The sequence below is a fragment of the Cherax quadricarinatus genome, chromosome 2 (genome assembly GCF_038502225.1).
Source record: "Cherax quadricarinatus isolate ZL_2023a chromosome 2, ASM3850222v1, whole genome shotgun sequence".
NCBI classification, from domain to species: domain Eukaryota; kingdom Metazoa; phylum Arthropoda; class Malacostraca; order Decapoda; family Parastacidae; genus Cherax; species Cherax quadricarinatus.
Window position 1 is genome coordinate 43,486,311 of NC_091293.1, and position 13,270 is coordinate 43,499,580.

The 13,270-nt window shown below is 43.0% G+C and overlaps 1 protein-coding gene across 2 annotated transcripts in view; it reads right to left on the minus strand.

Moving 5' to 3' along the window:
- Window positions 1-8,180, minus strand: part of LOC128706619 (uncharacterized) — a 63,582-nt gene extending 55,402 nt beyond the window's left edge. Inside the window, exon 1 of one of the 2 annotated variants that reach the window (XM_070088055.1) lies at window positions 8,122-8,180. The gene's annotated coding sequence lies outside the window, so the exon portion shown is untranslated. Of the gene's footprint in view, window positions 1-7,992; window positions 8,016-8,121 lie in introns of those variants that run through there. The other variant, XM_070088065.1, reaches the window with a different exon arrangement.
- Between the last annotated feature and the right edge of the window lie 5,090 nt (window positions 8,181-13,270).

Consider the following 13,270-nt stretch of genomic DNA (forward strand, 5'->3'; position numbering starts at 1 on the left):
ATCTGCTGTCTCAGATGCTCTTCGCGTGTGTACAGGATTCCTTTTATAGGTCTGTGCAGGAAAAGATTTCAGGTGGCATATTGGTGGGGGGTGGATAGGATTTATCTGGAGATTGATGGCTATGTGGACAACACCACATTGTTTAAATATACGAAGCTGGACATGCTGGATGGGGTCGTTGAGATGTATAGAGGGGCGACTGGTATGGCGAGTTGGAGGGCCATGAAGTGTGGGGGTTGCACTGTTGTAAAAACTATGCATAGATTATTAAAGATTTGTGGAATATGGTATTCAGGCGATATGGATAGGGCAAGGGAGGTTAATTCATAGTGCATAAATTGCAGACTATCGTTTATCATCGTTTGAGTGCACTAACGTTGTCAAATGTCCTGTATAGTAAGGCTTGTTAGGTCTAACGTTTACCCACTCCCTAGGGAAGGGATGGGTCGAATTCGAGCGAGGGCATTTCAATTCTCTTGGGTGTCCATGTGTGATTGGCTGAAGAGGGAGGTGGTTATGTTGCCGGCGAGAGGTAGTGGTTTAGGATTGTTTGACCTTCGTATGTGGGTGATGTGCATACATTTTTGAAGGATGGTGATGCAAGCCAGAGATTTAAGGAAAAGGAGGAGGGGTACCTAGGGAAGGTGTACGAGGTACTTTGAAAGACTTCGGTGTGGCTGTTTTCGCCAATGTGAGCAGTTGAGTGATTGTGGGGGAGGATGACTGCTTTTCATGTTCTGAGTTCCTGAGGGGCTAAAGGGGGTGATTGCTCTTTTTTTTTAAATGGGGGGGGGGGGAAGCACGTCAGTTTTGATGGAGCTCAAGTTTGTTAGCGAGGTGTCAGGCGAGGGCAGCGGCGTACGTGATTACAGATTGTTTTTATCACGTGGGTGTTTAGGGGGGGGGGGAGAAGACTAGGATTTGGAAAGTCAAACTAGCAGTGAAGATTTATAGAACGAAGTATAGAAATAGGGTCATGTATGGGAGTAAGTGGGGGTCAAGTCTTCTGGGTGGTTATGGGGACATCAACATAGGGGGTCCATTAGCGCTTTGACTCAGGGGATCCTGTTCTGGGGGGTTAGAGTCTTGGGGAGGTGGTATGATAAGTTAGTCTCTCGGGTTAGAGCTTTTCAAGGTGTAATATAACTGGTTTAAAGGGTGTGAAGTAATGGTGACATCAGTGGAGCGTGCTTCCACCATGTGGATGGGTTGACAACCTTTGTAAGGGTGGTTGGTGGAAGGATGCTGTACAAGTCGGAGAGGATGTAATATACTACTGGATTTATTAATATGTATTGGAATGGGTGCGCAATAGTGCGGCGAGGAAGTAAGATTTGAGGGTAAGATGTGTAATGTTAGGCTGGTATTAACGTCACATTGCTGTGTCTTAACATTACCGGTGTATTAATGTATAGACAAGTATTTATTATGTAACACTGGACAGACAAGTACTGCTGCCATTGGAGGTACTGTATTTGTTATTGTCGTGGGTAGGGTATGTGCTCCTAGGTAGGTTACTCTGCAGGGGTAGTGGGGTATTCACGTTATGGGTGCAAGCAATGATACTGTAATTGTCCTCATCGCTCCCGGGCCGTGTGGACAGACTGTGCAGTAGCCCCCGAATCTGGTTTTCTGCGGTTTTCCCGTTTTGAGCAATCAAAATGGTGGACAGACATGGACGCAGGGTAAAGACTGTGTGGAGTTCGTACGTGGTGCCCTGAGTAGTTCTACAATGCAGGTGCTTCTGCCAAGTATCATCCGCGATGTGTACGGCATACCGAACGAAGAGTTGTATGGTGTAGCAGTGAATGGAGTGCCCAGGATCTTCAAGTTCAAGAGTGCTGGGTTTTACTCCAGCATAGTCAACACGTTCCGTTAATTCTGCAGTGGAGGTCTGCCTACATGACGTATCAAGCTATGTAACGTGGGTAAAGGTGAGAAATGTCCCCTTTGAGGCCTTGGAATATGATGTGGAGGTATTCCGTAGGTATGGCAAGATCCATTCGGCAGAGTTGGGAGTGTGGAAGGATGGGCCTTATATGGGGCTGCCAGAGGGATCTTTCACATTGAAGATGAAGGACAACCTATACCATCGTACGTTCTGATGGAAGAGTTCAGAACACAGGTTTATGCATATTATGCAGAACAGCGTCGGACATGTAGTCTGTGCGGATCTTATGACCATATGGTGGCCCAATGTCGTCAAAGGCAGGGACGGAGGGAACAGGCGCCAACAACTGGAACGACAGCTGCTCTTTGCACCTGAGACAGGTGAAGCTGCAAGACACGCGTCTGGAAGTTGGAGTGAAGTACACAGTGGAGTTGGGAGCGTGCACCGCGTTACCTGTGGGAACTGAGCGACCATCTACAGATGCGACGGTTTATAGAAGTGACTTACAACAGGATGGTCTGTTGGACGAGGTCTTGAAAGACTTCTTGGGAGAGGTGGAAGACAATCGAGAAGGGGAGAAGGACGGGAGGGTATTGGAGGGGGTAGCATCTGCACAGGAGTGAGAGAACACACTGTGCAACGAGAGTAAGCAGCACACTGTGGTGGTTGATGTGCACCAGGAGGACATGGATGCTGAGGCAACGTGTGGAGGTGGCACACGTAAGCTAGCAGCTGGGACGTCTGATATGGAAGATGTCTTAACGCCAGGGCAGAGATCTGGAAAGAAACCTTGGAAGACCGGGCTAGAGCTCCCGGGGAATGGTGGCACCGGTTCTGTGGTGCTGCAAGGGTCGAAGTATAAGGGGTTGATCGGAGGTCTGGATAGATCGTGACAAACGTGGCTATAGTCAACAGCTACATCTTTCGACCAACCTTCAAAAGCGGCGGGGAAAGCCGCCTTTATTGTAATAATTCAAGGTGGTCACCATTAATGTTAACGGCCTGAGAGCCGAGGTTAAGAGTGGATGGAATGGTTTTTGAGGAGATTTGATGTGGATGCGTGTTTCATACAGGAGCACAATTACAAGTTTGGATGTGGGTTGCGCTTGAAGGGATACAAGTTATACGAGAGTGGATCAGCGAGGTTAAAAGGGGGGGGGGGGTTGCTGTGGCTGTGAAGGAAACTAGTCCCTTGCGTGTGTTGGGGTGGGAGGAGGGTGGGGGTGGGAGGGTGGTGCGGGTAGAGGGAGAGTGGGGCGAGACAAGGGTTTGTTTTATAAGAGTATACATGCCGGCGGATGGAAATGCAGCAGTTCAGGTAACTTTCGTGAGGGATGTTTTGCATTTTTATTTGATGGGATTGCCTTTAGTTACTGTAATAGGAGGAGATTGGAATGGTCATACGACAGGGTGATGTGGAACCGAGGGGGGGGGGCGGGGTGTGTGTTGGGGTTTTTATGCAGTGTTGGGGGGATGTGGGAGTTTTAGATGTAGTGGGGAGGGGTGGTTGGAGGGTTTAGTACATATGTACGAAGGGGTTATGCTGCACGACTGGATAGGCTCTGCTACGGAGGCGATACGAGGTCTGGGAGTTAGGACCTTCGATGTGGGTGTGGGGTTTTCGGACCACGGGGCGGTTATTGCGGATCTTGATTGGGAGGGTATGGTTAGGATAAACACTGGTTATTGGAAATTAAATGTGAGACTTGTGAAGGGGGAGGGGGTGAGTGAGGCTTTTGGGGATTGGTGGCACTTTTCGGGGATCAAGGGATGTGGGGTCGTGTGTCTTGGAATGGTGGGAGAAGCGAGCTAAGCCGACGAGTATTGCTGGATTCTTTAAAAATAGGGGATGGGAAGAGGCCAGGTGGAGGTATGGGTTACAGAATTATTTGGAATGTCAGCTGAACGAGTGTTATGAGGAAGTGGGGAGGCAGTATGGGACAGTGGAGCAACTTAAAGGTAGACTGGCGGAGATACCCAAAGACAGATTTGGTGCCGTGCATGTGAGGGCAGGATTGGAGGCTGTATTGTGGGGGATAAACCTTCGGGAAGTGTTTCAAGACGTTTTAGGGCAAGGCAGAAGGAGTCGTCTGTTTTGCAATTCGAGGTGAGTGAGGATATGGGTGGATATCATAAGGGTCAGGTGCTTACTACTACAGAAGGCACGAGTAATTATACAGATTTCTGGTTTCAAGAGAAATGGAGAAAGGGGGGGGGGGAGGGCGATGCTTTTGAGGAAGTGTTGGAGGGGGGGTGTGGGTTAGGGCAGAAAGAAGTATAGGGGATGGAGATGGGAGGAGCGATTAGTGTTGGAGAAGTTGAGGAGGCAGTGTTTAACATGAGTACTGGAAAAGCACCAGGCATCGATGGGATTTCAAATGATTTTTACAGAGTTCATTGGGAGCATATTAAGACTTGTCTGATGGAGGTCATGAATTGTATGCTGCAGGAGGGCAAGCTAAGTCAGACAAAGTATTGGAGTGGTGGTATTGGTTCGCAAAAAACAAGTGGGGAGTGTTAAGTGTGTATAGAGGTATCTCACTAATGTGTTCTGACTACAAGATTTTTGCAAAGATATTAGGTAATAGGATGAATGTAATTGGTGGGGTTGTATATAGGGGTCAGATGGGTATACCGGGACAAAGTATGAGAGTTGGGCATGGGCACATAAGGGACTTTTTGGAGGGTTGCGAGGGGGGGAGGACTTTTGGGTATTGATTGGGAGAATGAATAGAAAATTTTTGAGGACTTGTTTGTTGCATCTGGGGTTTGGACTGGGAGTGGCGCGGTGGGTCGATACGCTATACTCATCGGCTATGGTACGGGTCCAAGTTAATGGCAGATTGGGAAGGCTGGTTAAAATGGAGATGGGATTACGGCAGGGGTGCCCTCTTTCACAAATTGTGTTTGCGTGCATGCAACATCCGTTCTATGGGCTCGTTGAGGGGGTGGGAGCATTAAATGGGGAGAGGGAAGGGCACTCGGGCATTGTGGGGTATGTGGATGATACCACTATCCTGATAGAAGGGGTGGAGGGACTGCGTACAGTGGGGATTTTTGGGGAGGCGTCTGGCATGAGAGTAAATAGGGCGAAATAGTGTTTACTGGAGGTGGGTGCTTGGGTGGGGGGGGGGGCTTGGGGTTGGAGTTTGGGTGGGCAGTGGTGGATAATTTGAAGATGTGGAGTTATATACATGGCAAATGCGCAGGAGGCTAGGCAGGTAAATTCAGAGAGGGTAGGAGAAAGAGTAGATTAAGGGGTTTACGGGCAGGAGATGTCACATTACAGCAGAGGGCGGTAATAGTTAATTCGCTGGTTTACAGCAAGGTTTAGGGTATAGCGGAAGTGTATCCTTTGAGAACACAGGACGTACAAGAAATACAGAGACGAGCTATACGTTATGTTTGGGGTTTTGGGAGGGCATGGCTGAACAGGGAAGTGGTGATGTCAAATGTGCACAGAGGGGGAGTGGGTCTTTTAGCATTGGGGCAGAGGGTAAAAGCAATATATGTAAAACAGTCATTCGTCAGGGCTGGAGGGGAAAGGGGTAAAAGTGGGGAAGGTGATGGGGGATGTGCAGAGATGGTGGGGAGGTAAAGAGTTAATTGAACGTGAGGATATGCTGAGGGTTTTGTTATTGGTTAAAGATGTTGAGCGACTTAAAGTGGGGCGTTTGGTATCATCGAGTGGGACGACGGAAATCCTGCAGGGCTTATCGGTCTATCCATTGTATGATTGGGGGACGATATGGGAAGACTTCCGTAGGCTCAGGTTAATGCCTAGGGTACGCGAGTTAGTATACAGATTCATGATGGGGATCATAGCTTCAAAAGCAGTTTTTGAGTTTAATGGGTTTGGTGAGGGAACCGTCCTGCAGTCAGTGTGGTGAGCTGGAAACGGCATTTCATGCGGTTTATTTTTTGTGAAGAATTGAGGGAGGTACGGATGTGGTGGGCGAGGGTTTTTAGTCTGTTAGATGGGGGTAATGTAGAGACCCTGCGAGCTTTAACATTAGAGGTAAAAGGGGTAACACGAGAGGTAAAAAGGGCGATTATGTATGTGGTAGTGGATTTTCTGTATTTCCTGGGGAATGAGAGATGCTGGGGGTAGGATTCGAATTAAGGCAATTGCAGCGCATATATACAGGACTGCTGGTAGGAACAAACTTATTTATGCGAGTCAGTGGGGAGCTTGTTTTCACAGAACTACAGAGCTTACAGTCAGTCGTCTCCTGCAATTGGTACAGTGATAACCATGTAGGGGACTGGTTTTCTTTGGTAGTCGGGTTTTCACGGGTTTTCAGTGGTGGTGGCGTGTATGGGAATGGTTTTAGCGAATGACATGGATGGGTGGATGCTATGTAGTGTAACTGATTATGGTTGGGTGGTAACTAGTCTTATTTCGGTTGCTGTTGTAGGAATGGAACAAGTAAAACCGTGTGCAAGTGTGGATTGCTTTGGGTATGGAGGTGAATGTGTGTGAATGTAGTGTTAAAAGTAATGTTCTTTAAGATAAGAAAGCTCCCGGTGTGTGGTGTTATGATGAAATCAAGATGTCAGGTAAAATGGTGTTCAGGGTTAACTTAACTTTAATGTAACTACTTTTGGAGTGATGAGGCACTCCTGTGTCAAATTAGTAATGTATCATCTGATGGATGATGGTAAAAGTTTGTATATATGCCACAAAAAATTAAGAATAAAAAGTGGTGTTTGTGTACAAAGTTTTATAGATATTTAATTTTGTATTCACTTAGCTTGTTTAACTTTTTTGTAATGGTGCAACGTTTAGTTGATGCAGGGATGGCACAAGAACACCTGGGTGTTCAAGTGTGAATGGCTCTGGGTATGGAGGTGCACGTGTAAATGTAGTGTGGTGATTAATGTAATTTTCTCAACGATAAGAAGGCTCCCTGTGTTTGGAGTTATTATGAGGAAAACATGATACAATGTACAGTAAACTGGCGACTAGGGTTAATTTATCTTTATGGCTGAGTTCATAATATCAGATAAACAAGTTAGTGGTTATTAAACAACTCACGTATAGTAAATGTTTTTTTAGGGAAATATAATGTAAATTCTTTTTAGGGGTGGTGATACAATCCATTGTCAAAATAGCAATGTAACATTTGATGAACTCTAGTAAAAGTTTGTGTATATCCCAATCTGTTGGCGATATTAGTATTTTTGCTTCGGGGTGAAGGAAGATTAGTAAAAACTTTTTTGCCAGGATCAGATCTATCAAAATTAACTGTAATCGTGACAAGTGCATGGAAATATAAAATTAACAGTTACAGAATCAGTTATGGCATTTGTAAGAATTCTGTATGAAGGATTAATATATAAAACAGTGGAAAAAATAATGCAGATTGTAGGTTTGAGTCTTTTGCTTATAATAATAATGCATAGTCATGTCTTGTGTATCCTTGCTTAACATAGGTGTATGGGATATAATGCATAGGGGATGAGGGACTGACAGCACAACGTTAATCGTCTGTATTTAGACAATGAAATTTATAATTTTGTGTAAGAATTGATACTGTTCTTTTATCTATTTAATGTATTGTATCGTTTTCAATGAAGTAAAAAAAAATTATACTGTATTTTCATACTTGTTGGAGGACGACTTATTTGTAACAAATTTCCAATACACGATATGTGCCATTGTAGGGGCAGTTAGGAAGTGGTGTGCACGAGATGAGCCTTTGTGGAATGTGTTATCCGTGTAGTGTTGGTGCATCACGATTGAGAAGTAATGTGATCATGGTATTTTTAGGACAGCTGATTATGCTGTGCGGATCTGGTGTTGTACGAATGAGAATTATATTTAGCGTTATTATGTACGTGTTTGTTGTTACTTATTGGAGAGGTGGAGCTTTAGTATATGTTACCAACAATAATGTCGTTTTAGGCATGTTCGACATATATATTATGTACTTAAAGTTTCATACACATACATACACATACACACATACACACGAGGGTAAGCACTAAACCTGTAGAATTCTACGAGAGCATGCGAAATCGGAGGAAACCAGGTTTATAAAAGTATTGCTTCCTTCGACCAAGAGCCCTTTTCCGAAATTGTTTCAGAACTTGCTTACCTGGGCATTAACAAGGAAATATCCTGCAATTTTAAAAGCTGCACACTTTTTTGTGTGTATATATATCCGAGATAAAACAAATTTGAAGGTTAACAGCCCCAAACAAATCTATAAATACAAAGTACTAACCACAAGTGCTCTTGCCACTGTGCCAGAGGAACGAATGTGTGTTAATCCAGGGAAAGCACTGCAAGACAAGTGCAAAATAATACAAAAATTATGTGTCTAGCAGCATTTGGAACCTCAATCCGCGACGCCTAGCGTCCCTATGGTGACGCTGCCAAATTCATCAACAGATGGCGTGGCACTACGAGAATTTCTGCATATTAATTTCAATTTTGTCCCTTTCTCGAAAATGAGTATTTAAAGAAAGAAATCCCAATGAAAGTGCGAAAGCAATTACGCAAATCTACCACGGCGCTAAACACAAAACAAAAATAGCATAGTGCTTACGTGTATTCGCACATATATTTACATATATCTTCAGAGGAAATTTGACGATGTGTGTGGTAACATGAACCAGCTGAGGTAGTAATGTTCTGTACAATGATATATACACCGACAAGTATGTTAATAAGACAGAATATATGGTTCAGAACATATTGTTTCTTATTCATATACTGAGAGGTCTATGTCTATCAGTCGGAATTTAAGTTTTTTTTTTCAGGGATGAAAAGTATTCTTGACTGGTGGTAAACAGGTTCCATGCAGTCTTATGGACCTCGTACAACCGATAGGCTTCAACGAACCAACGTGTTATATTATTTTTTCACTGGTATAGTTTTTTACGAGCATTTAATATTACATCCATGCCACTGTTGTAAGCATATTATATATATATATATATATATATATATATATATATATATATATATATATATATATATATATATATATATATATATATATATATATATATATATATATATATATATATATATATATATATATATATATATATATATATATATATATATATATATATATATATATATATATATATGGGTAAATAGATTTAAGACATCAAAACAAATACTCAGCATTCAGATTGTTACCAGACTGTTTCTTCCACATTATCGCTATTAAGACACCGCGAATAAGAGGTATTTAATATCCAAGAATTACCCAGCAAAGATATTTTTATTAAATATGTCAACAAAAATAAATTACGCCTCTCATATCTAGAAGAAAATAATATATTATTTATACAGAATCTTTCTGGCGATGTAAATAGTTATATGCAAACCTACCGCCATCTACTTTCTAAATGTTAGACTATTATCCTGATGCCATGAACTGATATGTCAAAGTGAGTTTTCTTAATGCTCATTATTAGTTTTTGAGGAGTGATGAGGAACTTAAACCTATTCTCCTGCGTCTGTTAACGAGGTCACAGTGTAAGGTATAGTAGATGTTAAGAAGATTTTATTTAATTCCAGGCAAAATAAGGATTTAAGTGTTGATTAGTTGTATATAAGTATACAGATTTTTTTGCAGTGGCTAGTTTTAAAGCCCAAGGAATTACATTTTATTCTCACAAAATTCTGGGTTAAATTAACTGAAATGAGTACATGTAATTAGTCGATATGCCATACGGAAATGAGTAGATCGCGTGAAGAGGTACCTACAAGGCCACATCTACTTGTATTCCGTGGTTTTTAATGTATTAAACAGAGTATTCTTAAGTAGCGGTACTCGTTAAAACGGCTATTAAGTTTTAGTAAACAGGTTTTAACCTTTTAAGTCAACCGTTGGCGGCGTATGTAATTAGATATTGCTGAAAGATACTTTTCACTTCCATGATTTTTTCCCTCTAAATACATATACTCTCATTGATTGATAGATATCTTGTATAATGTATATGTATATATAAATTATATATTTGCACAAAGCCTTTGCCAGTATGTACACCCTTTTGCATATGCACATGTGTACACCCATGTACGTGAACATGTATAAATTTAACTATGTACGTACAAGTATGCACATACAGACCAATTTGCATATTTGCTGCATTATATTTTTGACATCCTCTTAAAATTCCTTCTGTGTACATCGAAGCAGAGAAGTAATTGTGGGGAAGAAGGGGGGTGTGAGACGCTTACGTTCCTGGGATCGCTCGGTGATCAAAGTTAACCTAGTTTTTTTTATATTTTATTTAAAACTCTGGTACAAAATATATGGGTACATAATCAATATGTAACAAGATACAGGCAGTGAAACAATCTGCAGACTACACAAATACCGGAGAAGCACTTATATAATGATATCAGAACTGGCTGCTGCACTCCAATCAAACACTGCTCTTATGTACTGTGCTTCACGTGAAAAGTTGGTCTTATAATAAACGATAGTCCTACCTAGTAATGCTTACACTCCCTCCCTTGAAAACATACCACTTTCACCTTAGTATACTCACTGACAAATCTTATACATTTGTAAGAGCATTAAGGACTTCATTGACAACATATATAAACACAATCCAGCCATCTAAAAGGCTGACTATAATACAAGGAATGTCTGAACATGATGGCACACATCCACCATTAAACAATCCACACCCTAACCCTCATATACCCCATGATAATAATCAATATCGTGCACGGTGGTGGGTTTAATACACTACCGCTGACACATCAACCCCTTCCCCACATGCCTAGTAAGTCTGCCGTCACCACTCATAACCACCTTCAGTCATTGAATTTAAATATACATTAGAATACAATAAAATAAAGGAATATAAGAACCCCTTATCGACTCCGCCACATATAAATAAAATTTTCCACTTTTCTAAATACACTGCTGATTCATCTTTGTGCTGACACAAAATATCCCCCATCCCCTATGCTTTTTATCTCTACTCCAAAGCTAAATACCAGATTATACATTTCATCAATCAAATTTATATTACAATAAGCATAAACATATCAATACTTATCATCCGACTAATAGGTTTACATTATCACGCTGAATTCCATGAAATTTACATAAGAATTAATACATATATTGACAATCCTCACAATCCTTCCCGTCTTCTAAATAGTGTACATACATCCAGTGACGTTTCGTTATGATCCAATCATAATTAAATTACTTTTCCTTTTCCCCAGTGCAAGATAAATGCCACTTGCACTAGACGTCACAACACCTTACATTTCACTTAAAACGTATAAAATAAGAACTAACATAAGTAACTTATAACAATATATAGATAGTAATTTTGATAGTAATTTTTGATATCCAGTTCCTGAATATCACACGACCTCAGGGGATATACTTCTGCCACGCCCCACACTTCACTGTACACAAGTGTTAACTACCACCACCCTCTGCAATGTTACATCCCCAACCCTCCACCCGTGCATCCTATCCGTCGCTCTACTCGCAAATTCCTCGCAATTTATTCTCTGCGCCTCCACAGTGTCTGCCATATACACAACCCCCACATATCTTAATTCTATCCATTACGTTCCACCCATACAGTTCCCCCCCCCCCCACCCACGTGCCTACTTCTAATAACTTTGACTTTGCTCCATTAACCCTCATCCCTGTCGCCCCAGCAAAAATCTCTATTATACGTCCCACATTCCCCAATCCTATTTCCCCTCCCACCAAAACTGTGGTGTCATCCACATACCCCACAATACCACATCTGCCAGGACCCACCTCTCCCTGTTCCCACACTCCTTCCTCTATAAGCCTATAAAAAGGGTCCTGCATGCATGCAAAGAGGATTTGAGACAAGGGGGCAACCCTGTCGCAAACCCATCCCCAACTGCACCAGCAACCCTAACTTCCCATTAACCTGTACCCTGACCGTCGCAGGCGTATACAAAGTCACCCAGCGCGCACTCATCCCCAAAACCCTGTTTTTGTAAAATACTCCACATGTGTATCTACACTGTCATAAGCCTGCTTCCAATCAATCCCCAAGATCCTCCCCCCTTGTCTACCCTCCACAAAATCCTTAATTCTTCCATGCCCCTCACGCATACTTCGACCTGGAATCCCACACTGTCCTCTGTGTAGGACTGTCAAGCACCTTTTTCATACGATTACCTAAAACCTTCGCAAAAACTTTATAATCAGCACACATGAGGGAGATCGCCCTAAAAGCACCCAAGGTCTTTCCCCCCTCTACGAAAGCAAAAGACTTGGCAGACGATGCACCATCCCCCCAATGAAAAGCAGGGGTGTCACTAGCACGTTAAGAGACCATACAATAAGTGTCAGGGGCCCGAGACTGTTCAACTGCCTCCCAGCACACATAAGGGGGATTACCAACAGACCCCTGGCAGTCTTCAAGCTGGCACTGGACAAGCACCTAAAGTCAGTTCCTGATCAGCCGGGCTGTGGCTCGTACGTTGGTTTGCGTGCAGCCAGCAGCAACAGCCTGGTTGATCAGGGGCTGATCCACCAGGAGGCCTGGTCACAGACCGGGCCGCGGGGGCGTTGACCCCCGAAACTCTCTCCAGGTAAACTCCTCCCTTAGACCCAAACAACTACCCCCGTGCCCTGAGATTCCCATAACACTCCCCTTTCCTTCATACAGTTAAACGAGACCAGACATTCCTTCATACAATCCCAATGTGTAATACAGAAATCATTAGGAATTCCATCAATGCCCGGCACTTTTCCCCTACTCAAGCCCATTACCGCCTCCTCCACCTCCTCACTGATCCTACCCTCTATTACCACTCTCTCCTCCTCCCCTAAAATACCCCGAATTCCTTCTCCTAGAATCTCTCCCTCCCTCCTCCCTCCCCTGCTTAAAATTATCCCTAAACCAATAATCAGCATAATTGCTCATTCCATCGGTGGTACTAAGTACCTGCCCCACCCTATATCCCCCCACCCCTTTACACACCTCTAATCCCATAATCGTGGTCATCTGTTGCCTATTACTAAATCTCCTCAAAACACATCCTGACGGTTTGTCACCCCATAGAACCTTCTCTAAACCTTCCCTCACACTTATCGTATCAAAACGAGAATTTTGTATATCCCTCAATCTTCCCCTTAAAACCTCTATTTCTCAGTGTCTAGCCCCCCTCCCCCTTCATAACAATCATTTAGCTGCCCCTCAAAATATTTCTGTAAACCAAACCTCCACCTCGCCTCATCCCGTCCTCTATGCTGATAATACTCCTTAATCTGCAATTTAGCATGCTTCTCCCACCATTCCAAGACGACATCCTCTTTGTTGCAAACCTCCCAGAGTTTCCTCCACCATTCCCTAAAAAACAACCTCTCCCCCTCCCCCTGAAGTAGCCTCGC